This window comes from Myotis yumanensis, unplaced genomic scaffold, assembly GCF_028538775.1.
Source record: "Myotis yumanensis isolate MYYU_CA2020_CCGP unplaced genomic scaffold, mMyoYum1.0.hap1 SCAF_6, whole genome shotgun sequence".
Taxonomy (NCBI): Eukaryota; Metazoa; Chordata; class Mammalia; order Chiroptera; family Vespertilionidae; genus Myotis; species Myotis yumanensis.
In genome coordinates this window covers 15,230,673-15,254,949 of record NW_027223757.1, presented here as the reverse complement: position 1 = coordinate 15,254,949, position 24,277 = coordinate 15,230,673, and the positions used below count along the sequence as shown (strand labels likewise).

Below are 24,277 nucleotides of genomic sequence, written 5' to 3'. Positions count from 1 at the left end.
TTCATCATTCAAAAAAAAAATGTATTCAACACTGATCATTTGTCAGGCACAGTAATACAGACAACTGAAGAGAGAAATGGAGCAATGCATATTCCCTGCCCACTGAGAAAATAAAATCTATTGGCAGACACAGATACTAATCCAATAATCACACAAAGAAATATAAGATATTCACTGTCCTAAGTGCAATAAAAGAGAAATACAAGTTGCTTTAAATGGGTAAAGTTGACCTGATGAGGGTGATCAGGAAAAGCTCTCCTGAGGAAGTCACACTTCACAATGATTTCCAGGAATATGTGTTAACTAAGTGAGAAAAAGAGAAAATAATTTTGAGGATGGGTTTCTATGTCAGAAGGCAGCATTGAAAGCACCAAAAGACAGTGTGGCTACAAAAAGGTAGAAAAGAGTAAAAGAGGCTGATTCAGGTAGGAACCAGGCTATGCCTGTGTGGTAAATCTTATTAAGGAGTTCTGCCTTTATGCCAACAGCAATAGGATGGCTTTGAAGTGGTAACAGCAGGGGGATAATGAGATTAGATCTGCATTTTAAATATTCACTTTGGCTGCTGCATAAAGAGGACAAGAGGGGAGCCAGAGGACAACTGGATAGTTCCTGGTCCAGAAGACAAGGGTGGCTGTGGGAGAGACATGCGCCCAGTCAATACATATACTTAGGGGGTGAGAGACTTGGTAATGACTGCATGTGGGGTGAGGGAAGAGTCAGGAATGACTCTTCTAAGAATTTGACCTCCATTTACTTAACCTTTAAAGTTGTTTGTTTTCTCCCCAGATTTTTGGTCATTAGTTTGTTTTTCCCCAGGCAAATTATAGATCTCTTTGATACAAGGATTAAGGAAAAGAGGATGTCAAAAGCACTATCTATGTCTCCAGCTCATGCAGAAATGAGGCATTATCGGAAATAAAGAACAATGGAAGCAGTCCAGGGTTATCTGTCTGTTTGCTTGCCTGGTTGGTTACTTTGGCTACTTTGGGAAATTAGTTGAATTTTGGTTATGTTGAATGTGTCAGAGATGACTAGCTGTCAGCCAAAGATTTACATTTGACATTTCATAGTGGGGAATTACTGTGGAAATTTGCTGATCTACCAAGTACTGTATTTCCCTAGCCTCCCAGCTCCTTTGCATCGAGCTAGGACCAAGTAGTTGGTTCTCACTAATACAGTAGAGACAAGCGTACTAGTACTAGGCCAGGGAGCTTAAGAAGTGAGCAGTGTTTTTTCCATCTCCTCTTTCACCATCCACTGGCTTCCTGCAAAAATCTACAAGCCTTAAAATAGGGTAAGCTACGAGAAGGATGGAGTCTGCTTCCCTAAATGACGATGTAGAAGGCCGTCTACCAACCAGAAACCCTGAATTGGGCTGTTACATGAGGAAGAAATCAAATTTTATTAGGCTACACCGCTTGAATTTTGGACTATGTTTGTTACAACAGCTAGTAATATCTAACTAATGCATAGAGGTTGATGTGCCTTTGAGACATCCATGGGAAACTGTCAGGTAGATGAGATAAATAGATCTGGAGCTCAAGGGAGAACTCTGAAGATTTTAATTTTAGAGTCAACTGGGTAATGAAGATAATTAAAGCTGTTGACATGGATGAGATTGCTTAAGGAGAAAATACCGTCAGAAGGGGAGAGACTCTTAGTTCAAAGTTACAGAAGTAAAAATTTATTTTCTTACAGGTGTAGAGATATAGCAGATGGTTACCGGTGTGGATGAGAAGGGGCCATATAAACCTGGCAAGCTCATGGGAGGCCTACTTGGTGAGCCTTACAAACTCAGAGACCAAAAGTAACCACATCGGATGGTCTGAACATGAAACTTCCTAACTGATGCCTGTCATGGCAGGGAGTCAAGTTCTTGGCCTATAGCTTCCTTGACAAAGGTCAATCTTTACCTTAAGTGGGCTTTTCTACTGTCTTTTTGCATCTAAAATAGCATATCTTTGAAATATCAGAATAATCCCCCTTTTTTCTGACTCCTCAGGGCACAACCGCTGGTACTAGAGCAGAGAACACGAAACCCCTCATTAGTATCTTGTTTCCTGAATACCATCTCTATGTGCTGTAAATGTTAATTATTAGTCATCTTGTATCCACCAATGTAAAAGAAGTGCTAGTACGTATTTCTCTATTTTTCCTTTTTATCCAATTCCAGAGATTTCCCTGCTTTGCTTTTTCCTTTCTCCCTAATCTACCACCAATGATTTCATATAACCCTCCTTACCTCTCCTTTTGCTCTAATATACAAAATAAGCTGCAAACTGCCATTCTCCAGAGCATTTCCTCAATCCCTTGAGATTTTTGGTTCCAGCAACTATTGCCATTTTGGCTCAAATAACTCATAAAAATTATCTACAGGTTTGAACATGTCTTACATCAACAATGGTGTTCCCAAGTATCATCTCTTCAATGATAGCTAAGCAGCCTTCCTATATTCCTGTTTTTACTCATGAATATTTATTGAGCACCTACTGTATGTCAGGCACCACTGGGGCACACAGATGCAATGTTTATCAAGTTCTCAGAAATATCACCATGATAACTTGTAACAGTGGACCACACTGGGCCTGAAAGGCAGAGAGAGTTTTGTGGAGAATCTTTTAAGCTGAGGCCTAAAGGCTTAGTAGGAGCTAAGCTGGCTTCAGTGAGGAAGGTGGGTAGACCGTTCCTAGCCTGGGGACAGCGTGAAGCTCCTGAGATGTAAAGAAGCTGGAGACACTTTTGGAAGTGAAAGAGTGACCATGTGTGTGGTGAGGTGAGAGAAAGGAGGACCAAAAGTTCAGTAGGGATCAGATCATTCCGGAACCCTTAGGAGCTACAGTAAGAGTTTTGGACTTTATCACAATGGATGAAATACAATGTGATGATTTTAAGCAGAGGAAGGGCACAGAATAGTAACACCAGATTTTGTTCCGTGTTTGTGATTTTAAGTGGGCTTTCTGAGCTGTTTAACATCTAAGCACCATATTTTATTCCCAAGGAAAAACTCTTCCACAGTTCCAAACACTTTCTTAAAAGTTATCATTGACTCAAACTTCTTTGTTATTTGAATATTACTGCTCATATATTGTGATTTATAGGATATTCGGTCTTCATCCACAGTCCTGGAATCACAGCTCCCCAAACCCTTGGAATCTCTGAAGTCTTCAGAGTGATGAAGGTGTGTTTTGTTCTGTTAAGGAGGTGACTATTGAACCCCACTCAAGAGTGAGGGCCAGTTGCCATATACAGTGGGGCCTTGACTTACGAGTGTCCCGACTAACGAGTTTTTTGAGATACAAGCCGTCTCTCGGCCGATTTTTTGCTTTGAGTTGCAAGCTAAAATTCGGGTTACGAGCCAGCTTCAGATACCCCACCGCTAGTTGGTACAGCGAACGTCACAGTGAACGCCACAACATCAGCCCAGCATCACGTGTCTCACTCATTCACTTTTTGATTTGACATACGAGTAATTTGAGTTACGAGCTCCGTCACGGAACAAATTAAACTCGTAAGTCAAGGCCCCACTGTAATTAGAGGTTTGGGACTTTCAGTCACACACACACACACACACACACACACACACATCTCTATGGAGAGGAGAGGGACTGAAGATTGAGTTCAATTGACACTGGCCAATGACTTAGTTAATCATGAATATGTAATGAAGCATCCATAAATAAACAGGAGGACAGCTCCTTCGCTGGCCCTTTGTCCAAAAACTTCCACATTGGGGAACCAAATGCTTCCGGGGCCACCATGCCAGGCCCCACTCTCCATGAGGCCACAAGCTCCTTTGTTCAGGACCTCACCTCATGTATCTCCTCTGGCTGCTGATTCCTATCCTTTAATATCCTTTATTTATAAGGATATTTATACTAATAAATAGGGACTATGGTAAATAAATGGGTTTTCTTGTGTTCTGTGGGCAAATTAATGGAGGAAGGAGTCTTGGCAACATCTAATGTACAGCTAGTTGGTCAGAAGTACAGGTAGCAGCCTGGGCTTTTGACTAGTGTCTGAAGTGGACGGCAGACTTTTGGAACTGAGCCCTTTACCTGTGGAATCTGATTCCCTCTGGGGGCAGATAGTGACAGAATTGAGTTGAATCCTCTAAGAATCACTTGATGATGTGGGGAGGTTTCCCCATACATTGGAGTTGGGTCTGAGACCCATTTTTAACTGCAATGCATAAATTATCTATATAAGTACTTTTCAGCCAGCATCACAGTGTCACTATAGCTTCTACAGTGTTTCACCAACACATTTTGGAGCCCTCCTTATGCAGCTCAATTACGTTTAACCAATGACGCAAACCTGAATGGTCCAGGTAACACAGGGGCACATGAGTCTTGTTGTCTGCCCTCAAGAAGCTTACTGTTTAGAGGTAGAGAGAGAAAAATAATGTAAAGCCAGTGTTACAAGTTCTAGGCACTTGATAAGTGCAGAGGGAAGATGGAGGCCAAGGGAAGGCAAAGAGGAGATGATATTTGAGCAAGACCGCAATAGTTAAACAAAAGTTTAACAGATCGTGCTTGGGAGAGTGGCACTCTAAAGCAAGGGAAAAGCAAAATCAAATGAGAAATTAAATTTCATGACAATCATAAAGAAGAAAGCACTGAATAGCTAAGTTGATTCTAGAATGATCGTTTAGGCCAAGCAAAGAATTTTACATATTGATAACCCTTCATAAAATGGCACACACAGCAAACTTCATCTCCCTAACCTTGCACTTTTTTTTCTAACATAGCACTTAAATTTTAACATAATATATACTTTATATATGTTTATTTTTATTCCCAGTCTTTCCCCATTAGAATGTAAGTTCCATTACCAAGGTTATCTGTCATCTTCATTGTTCTGTTCACTGAAATAGCTAAAACACCTAATCAGTGCCAAAATAACATTCTTTGAGTCAGCTGTCTTCAAAATGGTTTTTATCACGCATACCTATCAATTAAAACTACTTAAGTTCACATCTTATATGTGTACAGTGGTTCATTTATAGCTGTATTAAGTTCACTAATATATGTATATATGATAAAAGTCACGCAAAGCAAATATTCTTTAAAAAGAGATTAAAATAATTAGAAATCCTAATAATTTCCTCCCCCCACCTCTCTCCAGTATATCACCTGCATCTCAAAACATGGTGTCTATTGTCATCACATCCCTGCCTAAGACCCACTACTTCCCTGTCTAATCCATTGGCCAGAACTAGTCCCAAGACCCAAGACCTCCTCCTCCCTGAAAGGGAGCCTGGGAAAGGGAGTTTTACTGTAGCATCCGTCCTGTCCATAGAGTAATCTCTCCCTCCATCCGTTCCTTTAGACTTGGGTGAGAGAGGGGGGCGGAGGAGCAACGAGGTCTAATTGTCGAATTCTCATAATGAAGCTCATGCTGCTTGGGTTGCTATGAATAACAAATTCCTCTGTCTCTGACCCAGGAGTCTCATGTCTTCTAATAGCAACCATGAAACAGTAATAAGGTAGAAGCTCTTCTATAACTGAATTAAAATTCTATAGTCCTGCCCTTACCAGTTTTGCTCAGTGGATAGAGCATTGGCCCAAGGACTAAAGGATCCCGGGTTCAATTCTGGTCAAGGGCATGTACTCTGGTTGCAGGCTTGATCCAGACCCTGGTTGTGGTGTGTGCAGGAGGCAACCAATCGATGTGTGTCTCTCACATCAATGTTTCTCTCTGTCTCTCCCCATCCCATCCACTCTCTCTAAAAATCAATAGAAAAATATCCATTGATTTTTAGAGGAAAAGTGAGAAATGAGGAAGGTAGAAAACATCATGGGTTATTTCAAAGAATGGGAAACTGTTAAAGAGACTGGCTGAAATAATTCAAGCGTATTATTCTGACATATGCTAAAATATACAATTAAGGTACATTGGAGGGTAGCCAGCAAAGCAAGTTTTTTTTTTTAATAGTAAAGACTATTTCAGGGCTACAACACTTTTTTTACAAATCCCTGCCTTACAGTTCCGTGGCAAAGATCAGAAGGTAGCTAGAAGATTAAAAAAAAAAAAAAAAAAAAAAAGGATATATTTTTTTATTCAAATATATCTTAATTTTAAATTGTTTTAAAAGCCTAATGGTTTTATCACTATTACTCTACACTTCAGAAGTTAGTGAAAACAGGATATTTATGGGTCTCTACTTACAGTCGCTTTTCAGAATCCTTTCAGTTTTACATGCAAGAAAAAGCTTCCAGTAGTTACTTAAAACAGGAGGGTAGCTGCATTAGGATTGCCTGAGCATCATTTTTTACAAAAGGAATCAAGCCATTCTACATTTTAAAAAGGTTTTTAAAAGAGGGTTGCAAGATTTTTTTTTTAGTTTACATCATTATAAATCATAGCGGTATATCGCAATTATCTCCTCACCCTTCCTTACCCTAGTGCCCCATTTTTAGTTCAATGTCAAACTCTGCAGAAGATTAGATAAAATCTTTCCTCTTAGGCAACAGAAGAAGAGATAGAGTAGATCTGAGTAGATTTCATTTAGCAAAATGTTGAGCTTCTTCTATTGGTAATTTAAAAATTAGCTGAGGTAAACGCAAGAACCCTCGTGCAAACATTTTACCCTTTTGCCCATTGAAAGAGCATTTCTACTTAAGAGTTTAAAGAGTCGGGGAGGAGACCAAGATGGCGGCGTAGGTAAACACCGGAGACCGCTGCCGCAAACAACCATTTCAAAAATACAACTAAAAGACTGAACGGACATCACCCAGAACCACAGGAAGGCTGGCTGAAGAGAGACTCTACAACTAGAAGGAAAGAGAAGAGCAAATCAAGGCTCAGAGGCGGCGCAGTGTGGAAAATACAAAGGTACCGAGGTGCGCGCGCAAAGCGGGCTGGTGGCTGAGGGCGCGGTTGTCGTTTTCTGTCGGAAGTGAGTCTCAGACTCTGGGCTCCAGATCCGGGCGAGTCTCTAGGGACCCAGACTCAAACGGGAGAAGCGGGATTATCCGGCATCAGTTGGAACCTGAGGGCAGCTTTCTCTCCGAGGTTTGCAGCGGCTGCCGGGGTTCTGAGAAGCAGAGCCTCTGGGAACGGGACTGAGCGTGGCCATAACTGCTCCCTCCGCCCGCCCTGTTGAGCCCGCCCCGCCCAAAGCCTGCGCACAGCCATTTGCCGATCGCCTCAGGCAAAGGCTGGATTAGCGCCTCCCCAGAAGGCAGACGTTTTCCATACAGCTGATTCCTATAGCCAGTCGGCCTGGCGGTCAAATCCCTCTAGTGTTAACTACAACAATTAAGGCTTGGCTAGAACAAGACTGCGCACAGAGACCACAAGGGGGTGCACCAAGAAAGCATAAAAGATGCGGAGACAAAAAAACATGACAGAAATGGAGGATATGGAGCTAAGAATCGCAATTTTGAGGGCTTGCCATAAATTTGTGCAGAGCCTCACGAAAACTAATGAGACCCTCGATGCTACGATAAAGAAATTAGAAAGTAAGCATACACGGGCTGAAATAAAGAATATTATACCCAATAGCAGACCAGAGGAGCACAAGAATCAAACCAAAGATTTGACAAAAAACACCCAATTGGAAAAGCAAAATGAAAAAAGAATCCGAAAGTGTGAAGATAGTGTAAGGAGCCTCTGGGACAGCTTTAAGCGGACTAATATCAGAATTATTGGAGTGCCAGAAGATGAGAGACAGCAAGATATTGAAAACCTATTTCAAGAAATAATGGCAGAAAACTTCCCCCATCTGGAGAAAGAAATGGACTTACAGGTCCAAGAAGCGCAGAGAACCCCAAACAAAAGGAATCCAAAGAGGACTACACCAAGACACATCATCATTAAAATGCCAAGAGCAAAAGACAAAGAGAAAATCTTAAAAGCAGCAAGAGAAAGAGGCTCAATTACCTACAAGGGAATACCCATACGACTGTCAGCTGATTTCTCAACAGAAACTTTGCAGGCCAGAAGGGAATGGCAAGAAATATTCAAAGTGCTGAATACCAAGAACCTACAACCAAGATTACTTTATCCAGCAAAGCTATCATTCAGAATTGAAGGTCAGATAAAGAGCTTCACAGATAAGGAAAAGCTAAAGGAGTTCATCACCGCCAAACCAGTATTATATGAAATGCTGAAAGGTACCCTTTAAGAAGAGGAAGAAGAAGAAAAAGGTAAAGATACAAATTATGAACAACAAACATGCATCTATCAACAAATGAATCTAAGAATCAAGTGAATAAATAACCTGATGTACAGAATGAACTGGTGATTATAATAGAATCAGGGACATAGAAAGGGAATAGACTGACTATTCTTGGGGGGGAAAGGGGTGTGGGAGATGCGGGAAGTGACTGGACAAAAATCATGCACCTATGGATGAACACAGTGGGTGGGGAGTGAGGGTGGAGGGTGGGGTGGGAGCTGGAAGGAGGGGAGTTATGGGGGGAAAAAAGAGGAACAAATGTAATAATCTGAACAATAAAGATTTAATTTAAAAAAAAAAAAAAAAAAAAAAAAGAGTTTAAAGAGTCATTCACACACAAGTTTTAGACATTTCTCCAGAAACATCCTTAATGACATCTCCATCACAAAACAGAACACCATGTTGGCTAGATCATGTTCTACTGTGACAGTATTGACTGCAATTAATTTTGAAATAAAGGGGCGAATGTCTTAAGTTCCAATAAAGGACTTACAATTTTCCTTTTCCTTGTAATTACAGTTTCTTGATGAAAGTAGCCATTAATAAAATTACCTTTAAAGGGTTTTCACCAAGTGTTCAGAGAAAAGAAGTAAAACCCACAGATGATAATTCAATAATATAAGTATCTAAAAATGAAGATAACTTTTTAATTTCTTCTACATTCCAACCTCTAACAGGAATGGAAAGGCTGGGTTATCAGGCTTCAAGCTGAAGGGGAAGCAGCCCTCTTCCTGCCAGCTTTTCCCAGGAGGAGCATCAGTGCTGGTGCAGTAAGTTACCTTGTGCCTCGAAAGGCCACGGGGAAAAATGCGGTTTTGCAGTGTTTCCGTTTTTCATTAAATTAACCTCCATCCTTATACTCCATTTCAGTCGTTGTATTTGGTTAATGAATATTATAAGGAACAAAATGAACACGATTGTTTGGGGAAGTCTCTTCATGCCTCTACAACCCTCATAATCTCAAGCATAAAATGAGAATTTGTCTGAATGATCTTTTATGTATAATCAGGATCCAACATCCGATTAATTAGTAAATTAGTAAACTTTGAATCTTTTTCCAAATAGGTAGGTGCTTGGGAGAGAGGGAAAGGATAAAGGACTGACCCAGAGTAAATCGAGTTACTAAAGTTAACAGTTATCTACTCATAGACCTGTCATGAAGTTCTCAGTAGTTGGGGTGAGGCGCCGGACCTAGAGCAGGCACTCCATTCTGGTCAGCGCCCTTTCATTCCAAAGCCTTTCCCACTGGCATTTCTACAGATGATATACTGCCAAGTTCAGTGAATATGTAACTTTTTCAAGGATGTTGTCTTAGATTTCCCTATAGCTTGCAAATTGCCAAGCACTGCCGAGGAATCAATATATGTTCAGACGATAAAGCTGATGAAAGGACCCTTGGAATATGACCCTTACTCCCAGGCCCCAAAGATTTCTGATGGAACATGTCCAGCTCATCTTCCAGATTACCAGTTCCGGGACCCACAACACCTTCCACTGCTCTGCTGGAAAGACAGCAGAATTGAGGATTTGTTGGGAAAACATGGGCAGAATGGGAGGGTGAGGCCTGGTGCTGCAGCCTCCTGCCTTCAACAGAAATGTTTCCCAAAGTTTAGAGATAATACAACTGGAATTCATTAGGCTCCTGTGTGTTACCTATTCGATATTTTAATGCATAAAGAAACCTTTTAAATGGTTAGCAATTTAATATTTTCCCCTTAAAGTTCACTCTAGTAACAATTCTAATAGATCTTTGCAATTTAAATGCATGAGGCTGCTATCCTGTGATGTTCTGAAAGCCTAACTCTACAGTCCAGAAATTTTTAAAGACAACAATGCTGGGGGTTCTTTTTCTCTTCCCTTGCTTTATTCCTATTTTCTTGTTTTAGATTTAGCCTTTGCCCTTTCAAAATAGAAAAGACCTTGGAAAATATTTTTAAGTATTTCTAGTTTTTACCATGTTAATCATAACACCATCTCTTAAAAAATGTAAATGATACCTTTGTACAAATAAAAGTCAATAATTTCACATTATTACATATTCATCTAAATAAAATTTGTTGAAAAAAATCTGATGTGCAAAGTAATAATACATAGTTATCTGATCTACCGGGCAATTTTATAATTCTGACTGATCACTAATATCACTAAAAACAAAATCTCTCAGATATTTGAATTTTATCTTTTTATATAATCTGTACATACAGGAGTAAAAAAAATATTACAGAAAAAGCCTAAGTTAAGCAAATGCATACCAGTGGCAAAGTCATTCCAGAGTTGTTCTGGAGCAAAGCGGAAATCTGGGACAGAAAATCCATTTGTTTAATTGGCCTGATCTCTCGCCACGATTATTAGCAAGACCAAGTGTCTAACTAGTTCTGTTCAAAATGACATTTGGGGAGTGCTCAACTACTTTTTACATTTTTATTCTTCAAGTTTCCCCTGGCCAATCTAGAAGCAAAAGCTAATAAATCGCTCCTTTCGCCTCAGTCCTTGCCATGGACCTGTGGATGCTGAGAGAGAGGCCTTGCTGGGATATCATCTATCAGGATTGTGCTTTTCAAGCAAGGATACCATGTAATGGGATCACCCCACAAAATCCATGCATTTCAGGGGGCATTGAAGGTTCTCCTGCAGCCCTGAAAGCAGCCATCTCTTTTTAAATGAGAACATTCATGAAATACAAAATAAAGTCTATTGGCAAACCACCGCAGTTCTTAATCACTTTTAATCGAAATCTTCCAGAAAAGTGCTTTGACTGATTTGCATTAGCAGTTTAATGATACTTATTCTCTCTCTTGAAATGAGCTGGGCTGCTGTTTGAAAACACATATCATTCTGAATGCTGCATAAGGGTTTTTATCATTGTTTTTAAAGCAAAGGAAATCTTTAAACACACAGTGGGAGATTTTAATAGATGGCAAAATAGGGGGGGTTCGATATTACTGAATTATACGAAGTGATTTTCCAAGCAAACCTCAACTTCAAAGTTGACTTTAAGACAGCAGACTATACCCATCTTTCCCCATCCTGAATGTTCTAAAGATCCCTTGAATGGTGTCTAAGAAAAATAGAAGAAGAAAAAAGAGTATCCATTGTCAACAAAGAGAACGGTGAGCAGTAATTGGCAGGATTGGGGCTGAGAGACACAGCATCCTTTCAGCATTAGGGCATTACCCTGCTACCTATTTTTGTGTCAAAATAGGTGCCAATCTGTCGGTGCACTCTGAAAACAAAATTTTCGACATACCTTATCAATTAGCTAGTATCAACAACCTACTTGCCTAAAAACACATTTTGAATACAGTTGCTATTTCACAGAAAATGGAAGATCATCTCTTAAAAGTTTTGGTTAGCCTTAATGACTGGAGATCTTTCAAAAAGCGTATCATGCACTTTCTTGACTTTTGCGACAAAGCCCACCGAACCCACCATTTCTTTCAGGTAGAAAAGCAGAGGCCACTGCCGCCTGCTGTCCTGCCTCCATCTCCAATCTAGTCCTGAAAGGCAACCCTTCCCCTTGCTAACTGGGTTATGAGACAGTAGCTTGTAAACTGTGAACTACTTCAGCTCCCACAATAATGCCTTCCAAAGGCAAGTCGGGTGAACAGGAGCTGATTTTACCCTCCCTCCAAATGTCCCCAGACTGCTACACTTTTTAATTCTTAAATCTGCTAGACTTACCTTTTGCCCCCTTAGGATGTTACTATGTCATGTAAGTTCATTGCCATCAGTGCAGCTGCCACAAAGCCCTTTCTCTACCTTGCCCCTAAAAACCGTCTGCTGTGGTCTACCGGATAATCATGTTCACATATGTAGGTTTCCATCTAAGCACAGGCAAGTCAGTGTGGTTGACCCTCGTTTGTGGGGCGCATGAGCTTTGACGTACGGACTGTGTGATGTTGGTCAGCCTGGCTGCTCAGGGGCCTTGTTCCCTTCTTGTCAGGATCCTATGTTATGCTATTATACACATTAAGATTATCAAAAAGGTCAAAAGTGCTTCCTCCAAGTGGAAATAATGACTTTCAGTTATGTGCAGATAAATTCTATTAGTTTCAAAAATGTCAAAGGTCATGCAGCTAATGGCAAATTCAGAATTAAATTCCAAGAATCCTGCCTCCCAGTTCAGAATGTTTTTTAACTTTTTAAAGAAATACTCTATATATTTTGCCTTCTTTTCCTAACTACTTGTCTATTCCTAAATCCTTCACGTTCATTTTCCTCTTCCTAATATAACTGTTTTACCAAAACTTTCCTGAGTTTTTAATCCAAATGAGACCCCAGACTCCTTGACTTTCTCTTCAGTGTTTTTCCCTTCAGGATGCTCCTTCTCCCTGTTCTGAGCCATCCCTGGATGATACACTACCAGATCCTTGTCTACCTATTCCAAGTAATGTTATGGGTTCACTCAGCGAGATAGACCACCGACTCAGAATTCAAATTTAAAAGCCTTTATTAAGCTGGCCAGCTGACTACAGTTATAGCACCCTGCCGAAGCAGAGGCTGAACTGCAGCGCTGACTGCAAGAGTTACATTTTATTATTAAATTTTGTGGAGGCCCAGAGAAAAATGTGTCTTTCAAATTCTGGGCCCCCCAATATGGAGGAAACTCTCTTTATTTATACTTTTTCCAGTCTTTTGTCTCCCAAATTTGGAATGAGACTTCCAGGCTTTCTGAGAAAGAAGGCCTGCGTGCTAGGAAGGGGCCATGAGACCATATCTCAAGGCCTGGCCTGATGTCAGTACCTTCCTATCTATGTGTTTTAGGAACAGACAGCACAGCATGACCCGTCTGGCCAAAGCACCAGATATGCAGCCCAGCACAGTAACAAAATGTTCTTCTATTCTTCCTTAATGCTGGGGTTCTTGTTCCAGCATTAAGAAGGGTTCAGCAACCTGGAGAAGGGGCTGTGTGTAACTTAAATAAAGAGTCCAGAGACGAAGCATAATTTTGAAAGGCATTTGGGGGTCAGAGGAGCCTAGCTAAAGAAACTAAGATCTCCTAGTCTCAGGACCCCATGCTTTTTATTAACACAAAGTGTCCTGAGGGGAGACAGAGATATACACTTCAAAGGGTAGGGTTTCATACACAAGCATTGTCAGATTGGGGGAATTTGCCTACGGCTATTCAGGTGTTTGGCCAGTAGGAGGCAATAACATGCAGATTAAGATGCCCTGAACTGTCTGGCAGCCAAGCAATCATCCCTTTTCAGGTTTGGGGAAATGCCCTTGCCACTCCACATGATTCAGCCTTTGCTGACAGACTGGAATTGGTTCCCGGCAAATAATTCCTTTTCCTCTTCAAAACCCATGAGTAGCATTTCTAAAAACTCAGTCCCCAGCCCTCTTCTTGCTTCCCACTAGTCAGGCAAGAACCAAGTCTAAGTTACTATGTTTGACCTCTCAATAAATTCTTCAACTGCGTGGGGGGGCATTTCCATCAATTTTTTTTTCCTCTTTTAATCTTTATTGTTGAGATTATTACAGATGTCCCTCTTCCCCCCACCCATTGTCCCCTTCCACCAGGTTCCCACCCCACCCCAGGCCTTCGCCACCCTATTTTCTGTGCTCATAGGTAATGCATATCTATATATATAAAAGCCTAAGTGACCGGCCAACTGGCCAACCGGTAGCTATCATGTACACTGACCACTAGGGGGCAGACGCTCAATGCAGAAGCTGCTGTTCTCAGGTGTTGCACCCAGAACCAGAGAGGAGGGAGTCCAATTCCGGGGTGCATCACCTGAGAACCGCCCTCTCACAATCTGGGACCCTTCAGGGGATGTCAGAGAGCCAGTTTCAGCCCAATCCCTGCAGGCCAGGCAGAGGGACCCCACCATTGCACAAATCCCCTCCCTCCTTCAGAACTTTGATTTAGCATCTGCTTAACCACTCTCTCCAACTAGCCTTGCTGTCATTCCATATCAACAATCACTTCTCTAAAAACCCTCTGGTAGCAGCATTTTGCCCTCTGTTTACCACCTGATGGAAGCCAGCACTAAGTTTCAATTTCTTCATACCTGAACTAGAGGTATTGTTGTATCAATACAGGTAATGGTAGGTCAAAGTATTTTGTAAAGAAAACACAGCTTTTTGTTTTCGTCAACATCATTGGTGTTATAGCTTTAATCAATCCTAGGCTCTCATTATCTTAAAGCCAGATTATTTCCTACTATAGATTAAAACGTAGGTGGTTAATAAAATAGAAAAAAAAATGCAGGTGGTCTCCTTGGCTGGCACCTTCCTCTAGTGAATTAGTCCTGTATTTTCTACCTAGTTTTCCTTAAATGCCACTTGGAACATGTCACTATATAATAAGGAAGCTATCCTGACTGTATGCTAACTGACCACATAAAATTTAAACTCTTTGTTAGATTTCAAAACTCTTCATCGTGACAAAAGTTGCATTTACTGGGTGCTTCACAGGTGCCAGCGACTGTTCTAACCATTTTCCATGCATTTAATTCTTCCAACAGCTGCATGAGGTAAACACTATGATCATACTCACTGTACAGAATAAGAAGGTGAGGCTCAGAGAGGCTCGGTAATTTGTGTAAAGTGACATACATCATGGAGTCAGCATTGGAGAATCTGCTTCCTGTGGCTAAGCTCTTCAAAACTACATTTTACTCTAAAATCCAAGATCTAACTACACATTCATAACCCCACTACACCTACATAAATATTCCAATCTATTCCAATATATGGAATATAGACATGATTAGGGGGAGTCATGTCTTTGATCAATCAAGTCTCATGCCTCCATTCTTCACTCTGCTGTTAAATCAGCTACATTTTATCCATACTTCTACACCTAACTAGACTCACACATCAATGAGCCTTCCCTAATACAGTTTAACCATTCCAGTATCGCTGACCAGGTGGAAGGCTCCATATCCTTATCTCCCTTCATTGCCTTTGATGGGGATCAGAACATGCTGCCCCCCAAATAAAGGATGTTGGCCTGTTCAATATTTTAAGGGGAAGGAGTTTGAGAAACCAACAGAAGCAGGGTCACTCTGACCTTCTCCTCACCCTTCTTCCCTAAAATAGACCATACAACCCTCATAGGGAAGGTACCCTCCCTGCACCAGGAAGAAAGGAGCATCCTTCTCTCTGAAGACAAAGAGATACCCAGAAAAATCCCAACCAACAGGCATTGCCAAGATTCTCCCAGTTCGCAATTACTGCAAACTCCTTAATCTATCATATTTCCACATGACTGCCCACTCTTCATCAAACCTAGCATAAATATGCCAAAACCGGTTTGGCTCGGTGGATAGAGCATCGGCCTGCAGACTGAGGGGTCCCGGGTTCGATTCCGGTCAGGGGCATGTACCTGGGTTGCGGGCACGTCCGGGCAGGAGGCAGCTGATCGATGTTTCTCTCTCATCGATGTTTCTAACTCTCTATCTCTCTCTCTTCCTCTCTGTAAAAAATCAATAAAATATATTTAAAAAAAAAGAAAAACCTAGGATAAATATACTCAGATCTAATTGTTTCTTTGGGGCTTAATTTCCTTATGAAGGCTCCTGTGTCACACAAAACTGATATTAAACAAATTTGTAGGCTTTTTTTCTCCTATTAATCTGTGTTTTCTCGGTTTAACTTTCAGACCTAGCCTGGGATGCTAAGAGTATGTAGAAAATCTTTCTCGTCCCCTACCTATTCTACAACATCAAGCTCAGTACAACTTCCATTGTATACACTGAATCAATATTTATTGACCAAATGATTTATCAACTCCAAAATGTATAATTCAGGTGGCAAAACTTAAAGAACATCAAAGAGAGATCTAGGCCTTCAGAAATGGCCAAAGTTAGAAAGCAAGAAGAGATCAGGGGACAACAGAGGCATAAAAATAAGTTGTCAGAAGCCCAAAAGTAATGTTTTCACAGCCATTGCATTGCAAAGAACTATGGCATTTGTGAAAATCAGTACCTTAATATGGCAAAGCATCTCATTAAATGTGGTAATAAGGGGCAAAGTATTACTTTGCAAGCAATAGCTTTGTTGGTTTTTTTAATCCTATATAATATTTTGAAACACAATTTTAAGTAAATGGTTATTTTACTTCAAGCATAAATTCACACAAAAAACAACACAATTTTTTAAGTATGGCAGAAAAAGTATTCAAATTCAATTAACGCTATGCCTAACAACTGACTTCTCTTTTCACATAGTTCAGCCCCTTTATTCTTACCAGCTTTAAGAACAAGATAAAAAATCTGAATCAGATTCTAAAAATCACTTTACCCATACACACATTCAAGGATCAAGGAGATCTTATAAGAAAACCATATTTTGTTTATCTTGCTGGCTCCCTAATCTTCCCACAACCCCATCCCTTGCCTCAATCCTCTACCTGCTATCCCCTTCACACACCCACAGTGGGTTCAAACTATAGGCCTCTTCTCTAGTTACAATAAAAATCACCAGCTTTTGTTACACAACACAATCTTCCATTTACAAAGACTGCGAGCAGTGAGCACTGGGTGTGTGAGGGAACGTTACAGGGTCTCTACACAGACTCTGCAGCTGCACAGTTTTGGGCTTTCCAAGTCTCTAAGTATAATGCAAAGTCCAATGCCAGACAAAAAAAAATAAATTTTAGAGCCAGCATGATCAAATCAGGGGACAATGATTCCCTTCCCACTATCCATCTGAGCAGTATCTTACATCAACATTAGTGCTGTCAGCACCTGGCCTGCACCAGCTGCTCTCACCTTCCCACCTGAAAATAAGACACCAGATCTAAAATAATGAGGACTAAAATGAAGGGGCCATCTTTCATTAAAGGGTTATTTTCAACTTCTCAGTTAAAACATTATTTGTATCTGTGTTTATGTGTGTGTTTCTATTGGCTACATACATGGATCACTTCTATACTTTCAGGTTAGTGTTCTTTATTTTCTTCCAAATTGTCCATTTATATAACGATCCAGTGATATGTGATTGGCTGGCATGTAATATTACTCATCAGAAACACAGTAGCAACAGCCCAAATGAATCCTGAGCAATATTGATATAAACCATCAGCTGCTTTGTTTTTGAGGCCAAATCACTGTGAAACAACTATGATGCTTTATCCTGTATGGCTTGTGATACAGTCATTCTATTTGCTTCTTTTTCTGTTTAAAGATAGATTTATAAGACCACATGTTGTTGAAAGATGAAAAATATAGAAAGGATATTCATTGCAACAATGATCATAATTTATCTTACAAAAAGGTGATATTTCAGAGCCTATTTGTAATTTTTCTATTGCTAAAAATTACTTTTCATCGCAAACTGAACTATGTGACTGAAATGTAACATGTAACCCCTTTTACTTTTTTTTAAATACTGTGTTAAGGTTTATTTATTGCAAAACAGGGAGGAACACTATACAAGTTCCTTTTTTATTGTTGACACTATTACAGATGTCCCCCATTCTCCCTGTTTGTCTACCTCCACCAAGCCTCCCCTGCCCCCCCCGCCACCAGCCTTCACCACACTGTTGTCTGTGTCCATGAGCTAGGCATATATGTTCTTTCCCTAATCTCTTCACCTTCTTTTATCTAGTCCTCCCCATCTTCCTCCCCTCTGACATCCGTCAGCCTGTTCCATGTATCCATGCCTCTGATTCTATTTTGTTCATTAGTTTATTTTGTTCATTAGATTCCACAAATAAGTGAGATCATATGGCATTTGCTTTTCTCTAACTGCCTTATTTTGCTTAGCATAATAATCTCCAGGTCCACCCATACTGTCGCACAGGGTAAGAGTTTCTTTTTTATAGCTGCATAGTATTCCATTGTGCAAATGTGTCATAGCCTTTTTTTAAAATATATTTTTCATTATTTCAGAGAGGGAAGGAGAGGAAGAGAGAGAATCATTGATCACACTTCCTCTTTGCACACCCCTCTCTGGGGATCGATCTCACAACCTGGGCATGTGCCCTGACTGGGAATCGAACTGTGATCTCTTGGTTCATAGGTTGACGCTCAACCGCTGAGTCACGCCAGCCGGGCACCACAGACTTTTTGTCCACTCATCTACTGGTCGGCACTTGGGCTGTTCCCAGGTCTTGGCTATTGCTGCTGTGAACACAGGGGTGCATACATTCTTCCTGACTGGTGTTTGGGGATTCTTATGATACATTCCCAGAAGTGGAATTGCTGGGTCAAAGGCAGTTCCATTTTTAGTTTTTTGAGGAAATTCCATACTGTATTACACAATGGCTGCACCAGTCTTCATTCCCACCAGCAATGCAGGAGGGTTTCCCTTTTCCCCACATCCTCGCCAGCACTTGTCATTTGTTGATTTATTGATGGTAGCCATTCTGGCAGGTGTGAGGTGATACCTCATTGTCATTTTAATATGCATCTCTGAGTGAAGGCTAAAACTGCAATTTTCATTTAACATGCATTATTTTAAAATATCTTCAAATATAAGAGATTTAAGTTATATTTTAACTTTTAAATATTAAGTTAGGTAGACTCTTCCTCTAGGCTTTAGAAAACGAAAGCTGTTTGGAGGGTATGGCTAAACAGCAAAGGTTGGTAATAATACCCCAATTCATTTCAAAGCAAGTATCAAATTTTTAAAATTCAAGTCGCCAACAAGACAAATAAATGTACCCCCGGTCAACCCATGATCTGCACTCACGATCTACAAAATGGCTGGGTAGATTCCGGTCCGGCACAGCTACAGGTTCATGCTGGCATGACTTGTCCAGCTGTGCAGCGTCTGCACGGTCAGCCTGAAAAGGCCTTGGGAGCATTCGAGTCCCACAGGCTGTACTCTGCTGCTGCCACACCAGTGGGAAACTGCATCTATAAACATGTCTAAAGAAGTGATCACGGCTACTCAGAATACAGACAGCTTATTTTAAAATTTCCAATGCAATGAAAAGTCCCCTTCTACCCTTTCTGGTCAGCTATGAAGAAATAAGTGCTTTATAAAAAAACTCTTTGTATCAATATTTCATTTCCTAGTGCCGGTAGAGAAATAGTGAGTCAATTTTGGCTACTTAAGCTGGAGAATGAGAAACTGTGATTTCTCAACGGCCAGACATCCACTGATCCATGTACCGGTATCTGTTTCATTGGCCACATACTTTTTTCCCTTCTTTTAATACTTTCAGCTTAGTCCAGTAGGTGACACATACAGATGTTTAATAAAATGTTTTGAAACCCTTTTTTTTATACAGCACTGCTCTTAAAATGGTGTGAATATATTAAAACACACACCACACACACACACACACACACACCACTGATGACAACGAAAGTCCAGGCTATTAAGGACTTAAGCCTGACATCTCATTTACAAGCCCTTACATATAGAAAACACACAGAATATTTTATCTACTTTTTCCCTGAGAGGTGATGTTTTAAGTGTCAGGTAATCATCTAAAATCATATCAGACTTTTCCTTCTCTTTCTGCTGTTTGGACAAAGAACTCTTTGAGCTGAAATATAAGGCATAACGTCACTGAACAAACAGCTTAGTTTAGATCGGTCGTGTTTCCCATGCCTTCCAGCGTGCCAATGTGCACTCATATTCTAGCCCAAGAGTTAACTTGGGGGCTGGCATGGATGTCTACATTTAAAAGCTAAGTCACTGTGTCCCTTTAATGTCTCTCCTGGAAGTGCATCCTAAATGATTCTCCCAGTGGTATGGGCATCTCTAAAGGCATGTCCAGCATCTAACTTCCCACTGCATTACTTTTCTTTAAAGCAGTAAGACTGGGAATCCTCCAAGTTCAGCTCATACTGGATTTCCTAATTAGACGATCGGAAAACTTTAATGAATAAGATGACCCCGGTATAAAAATCAGATCACACTGTTAAGCACTTACAACTAACAAATTTTAGCAAGCACTGACTTTTGCAAGTCAGCCAACTTTGTTAGTTCTCAACAATCCTTTAATTAGGCTAGACAGAAAGTAGCATGCACTAATGTGTGTCTTGGCGAAATTCCAGTGGGAGATCACAGCAATCTGGCCTATGAAAACTTCCACTGGTTTCATCTGAATACAGTAGACTTCTCCATTCTCTGTCTCTATTTCATTCTCCATTGGTGCTTTATGAGGGCTCCTGTTTTCCACCCTGAGCACTACAGATATCGAGTTAACAAGACCTGCTGAAAAACTACCCCACCCAGAAAAACAATGTACTGAGAAGTGCAGTGTATTCTAAGAAAACCCACACTCCTTTCTCATATATAGCCAGCACACTTGACTAAGTCAATTCCTATAAAAAGCATAATTTTCTTCTCTCCCTTCCTCCCATCCTACATTCACTACTCTTAGTACACAAACACACACACACACACACACACACACACACCACTTCCATACACCTAAACATTCATAGAGCCCACATACATCTTTAAAGATATGTTTTTACTGATTTCAGAGAGAGGAAGGGAGGAAAGAGAGAAAGAAACATCAATGATGACAGAGAATCATTGATGGGCTGCCTCCTGTATGTCCCCCATTGGGGATAAAGCCTGTATCCCGGGCATGTGCCCTGTCTGGGAATCAAACATGACCTCCTGGTTCATGAGTTAATGCTCAACCACTGAGCCACACCAGTCCAGCTGGCCCCACATACAGCCTTAGGAGGATTACACATAAATGCAAATTTTGAAAAGCTTCATATGCATCTATTTCTAAGTTTATTAAGGTGGGCGTGATTTTTTCTTTTGGCCTCTGTTACCGCTATTTTACCCTGTACTTTGTCAAAGAAAAATGCATGAGGTAAGATAATAATTGATCTCTATATAAATATGTAGCTGAAAATGCACCTTCTAGCCTGGATCTCCCAGAAAAAGGCATTGTTAAATGCAAGGTCTAATCATAAAATCAAACTAAAAGAACCATCACAAAGTCTTGCAATTTACTCCCCTCCCTCCAAGCATGCAAATTAAAGTCCACCAAAAGGTGGAGCTACCACAAGAAATTAAGTTAAGTTGGGCCCAGAGAAATGATACAGTCTAAGAGGGGATAAATTAAAAAATTAATCTTTGCTATTTTACTATACTTCTATAGCAATAACTTGGCCTTCTGGTGAATCAGGATATCAAATATTAAAATACTGTTGAATATTCTTGGGTTTGAGGGATCACCTAAAATATGACTTAAGTATTTTTTAATTAAGTTCCAAAAAGGCAATGTTGTAATTTGTGTGTGTATGTGTGTGTATGTGTTTCCATAAGAGTAAGGAAAGGTTTCCAAATTCTTTAGAGTGTTAAAAATGTTGACTTCATAATATTAACTTTTATCCAAATATTTTATTGGATTAAAGGCTCATAATTTGACCCAAAACTTCTCACATACCACTTTCATGTAAATAAGTAAATGTCTATCTCATATTTAATATCTGAAATCTTTCCTAAGACATTTCATGAAGATACACACATTTACACACACACAGAAACACACACTGCACATTTCAGCAGACTACTGGATTGGGAAGAGAACAAATTATAAGTGTCAGATACTCAGTGGCAGTCTTTACTGGCACCAAAGGAAAGATGACATTCACCAAGTCTTAGGTTACAGCCACCTGGCTCAAACTAAAGTGAGCAAAACAGCTAAGAATACAAAGGCTTGGTTGAGCACATATTGACCATAAAAAGTAGCTTTCAAATAAATCTAGATTCAACATTGCCTCTCCAGTTGATATTCCCGCAAATGCTTACTCAACATTCCCCTTGCCTGATATATGTCAACCTACATTCCAGTCTCCTGTATTATTCAGATCTAACAGATCTTTGCAATATGTAACTAATGTTGTATACACTATATTAAAGCTAGATAATATAAATTTAAAATACATAAATTAGCATTTTTAAAGATCTCACTCTTTTTTTAATGTGTATTTTATTGATTTTTTTTAGAGAGAGAAGGGAGAGGGAGAGAGACATTGATGTGAGGATTGAACCCACAAACTGGGTAAGTGCCCTGACCGGGAATTGAACCAGAGACCTTTTAGTGCACAGGATAACACTCAACCAACTGAGCCACACTGGCCAGGGGCATAAATTAACATTTTTTAAAAATGGACCATGAGCCCTAACCGGTTTGGCTCAGTGGATAGAGCGTCAGCCTGCGGACTAAGGGGTCCCAGTTTCGATTCTGGTCAAGGGCATGTACCTTGGTTGCGGGCACATGCCCAGTAGGAGTTGTGCAGGAGGCAGCTGAATCGATGTCTCTCTCTCATCGATGTTTCTAATTCTCTATCCCTCTCCCTTCCTCTCTGTAAAAATTCAATAAAATATATTTTAAAAAATAAAAAATAAAAATGGACCATGATGGCCCAGATTGCATAAACAGTATTTTTCAGCAACACTGATCTTATTTTTATTAAGCTTAAATGTGATCTTATATTAAATAATGAACAGAGAACAGTAAAGCATTTTAGCTACTATCATATTAAGTACATAGTATGGCTAGTCTATATATATAAAAGCCAAGCAGCCAGAACGATGGAACAACCAGTTGCTATGATGTGCACTGCATTGGCCAACCGGCCCAATCAGGGCCCCAATCGCCCCAACCTCCTGTGGCCCATCCCCCTAGCTGGCCCCAACCCTGATTGGGTCCCCCACCCTGATCAGGGGCGGGGCCAGCCGGCCAACCTTCTGCAGTCCCCCCATGCCAGGCCTGCCCTCAATCGCCACCCCTCCATCGGGGACAGGACCAGCAGCCAACCTCCTGCAGCCCCTCCGGTCCTCATTGGCCCCCATCAGGGCAGGACGGGCCAGCTGGACCCCACCCGTGCATGAATTCGTGCACTGGGCCTCTTGTAAATAAATAAATAATAAGCCTCAGGTTGCAATTTGAACCAATTTTCACTTATAACAAGCACTAGATATTACCAGTAGATCAATTTACGATAGAAACACAGCTTGACATTTCTTTCAGTTAGATCATATCCTAATTGACAAGAGGGTGGAAACATACACTTCATTTATTCAGCACATGTCATTATGCTATTCATGGGTGGACATTTCATAAATCTCACTTGATTAAGCTGATTTAGTAATTACTTAATTTCTTCCCACTGTTTGTTAATTCATTCATTCATTTTAAAACAATCATAACAGTGCTTCAGGGTAGGAATCGACTCCTGGTTCATTCCTGGAGTCTCTCTGGATCTTCTCCATCTCCCGGCACCTCAAGGCAGGGCCCTGGGCGCGCCTGGCTCTCAGCACGTGGCTGGCAACGTTCCCATCCCCTGCTGCATCCAAACCACATCAGAAAGACTTTCAGAGAGAAGTGTTTTGTAAAGAAGATGTTTTAATCTCACAGAATTATTTTTCACAGAGGAAGTTGAAATTCCTTCTCTAAATTGAGATCCCTGCCTCTGTCAACAACTTTGCTAACATTTATCATCCATGCATGCCTATCAAAGTTCAACATGCAACGTTTTTATTCATATTATGAAAGATTAAATTAAAAGATGGGCCTAGCAACAGCAAACATGCAACAGAACCCTTTTGTGTGTGAAGTGTATATCAAATTGCTATATAAATCTCAAAAAAAACCAACAACCTCATCGGAGTTTATTTCTCTCAATTTTAGGGGCAAGCTAACATTTCAGGCCATTTTGATACTTCACAAATCCATAGCCTCAAAGCAGGCGCAGTCACAGCGCATCATCACAAATTCTTTCTTGTGAAACAAAGTGAAAACCAATAGTTTTTCCCTTAAGGATTAAAATAAGAGAGGCATATAATACTGTTGTTACAAGATTTACAGTTACTAAATGTAAAGGGAACTTACACCATGTCCCTGATTTTAGGGCAGCTCTTTTTAAGCAAAAACAAATTGAGTCTGAGACTATCAAATGGTAAACTGGGAAAAGCACTGTCCCATACATCCAAGAGCCTGTGGAACTTCCCATGAATGATTTATATAAAACCAGAAATACGTTCTTAAGCAAACTCTTAATGAATTCACAAAGTCACAGTCTTCACTAGACCATCCTTTAAAAAAATATCCATCATTTTAGGTAGAATAGCATTACTTGCTTCTGAATTGTTAGACATTCACCAGACCCCACCAGGCGCCCAGTCCTGTAGAGAAAGAGGGAAACTTTA

General features: G+C 40.4%; 1 protein-coding gene across 3 annotated transcripts in view; it reads right to left on the bottom strand.

Moving 5' to 3' along the window:
• Positions 1-24,277, bottom strand: part of NKAIN2 (sodium/potassium transporting ATPase interacting 2) — a 783,533-nt gene that overhangs the window by 747,151 nt on the left and 12,105 nt on the right. The gene's annotated exons all lie outside the window — the stretch shown is intronic.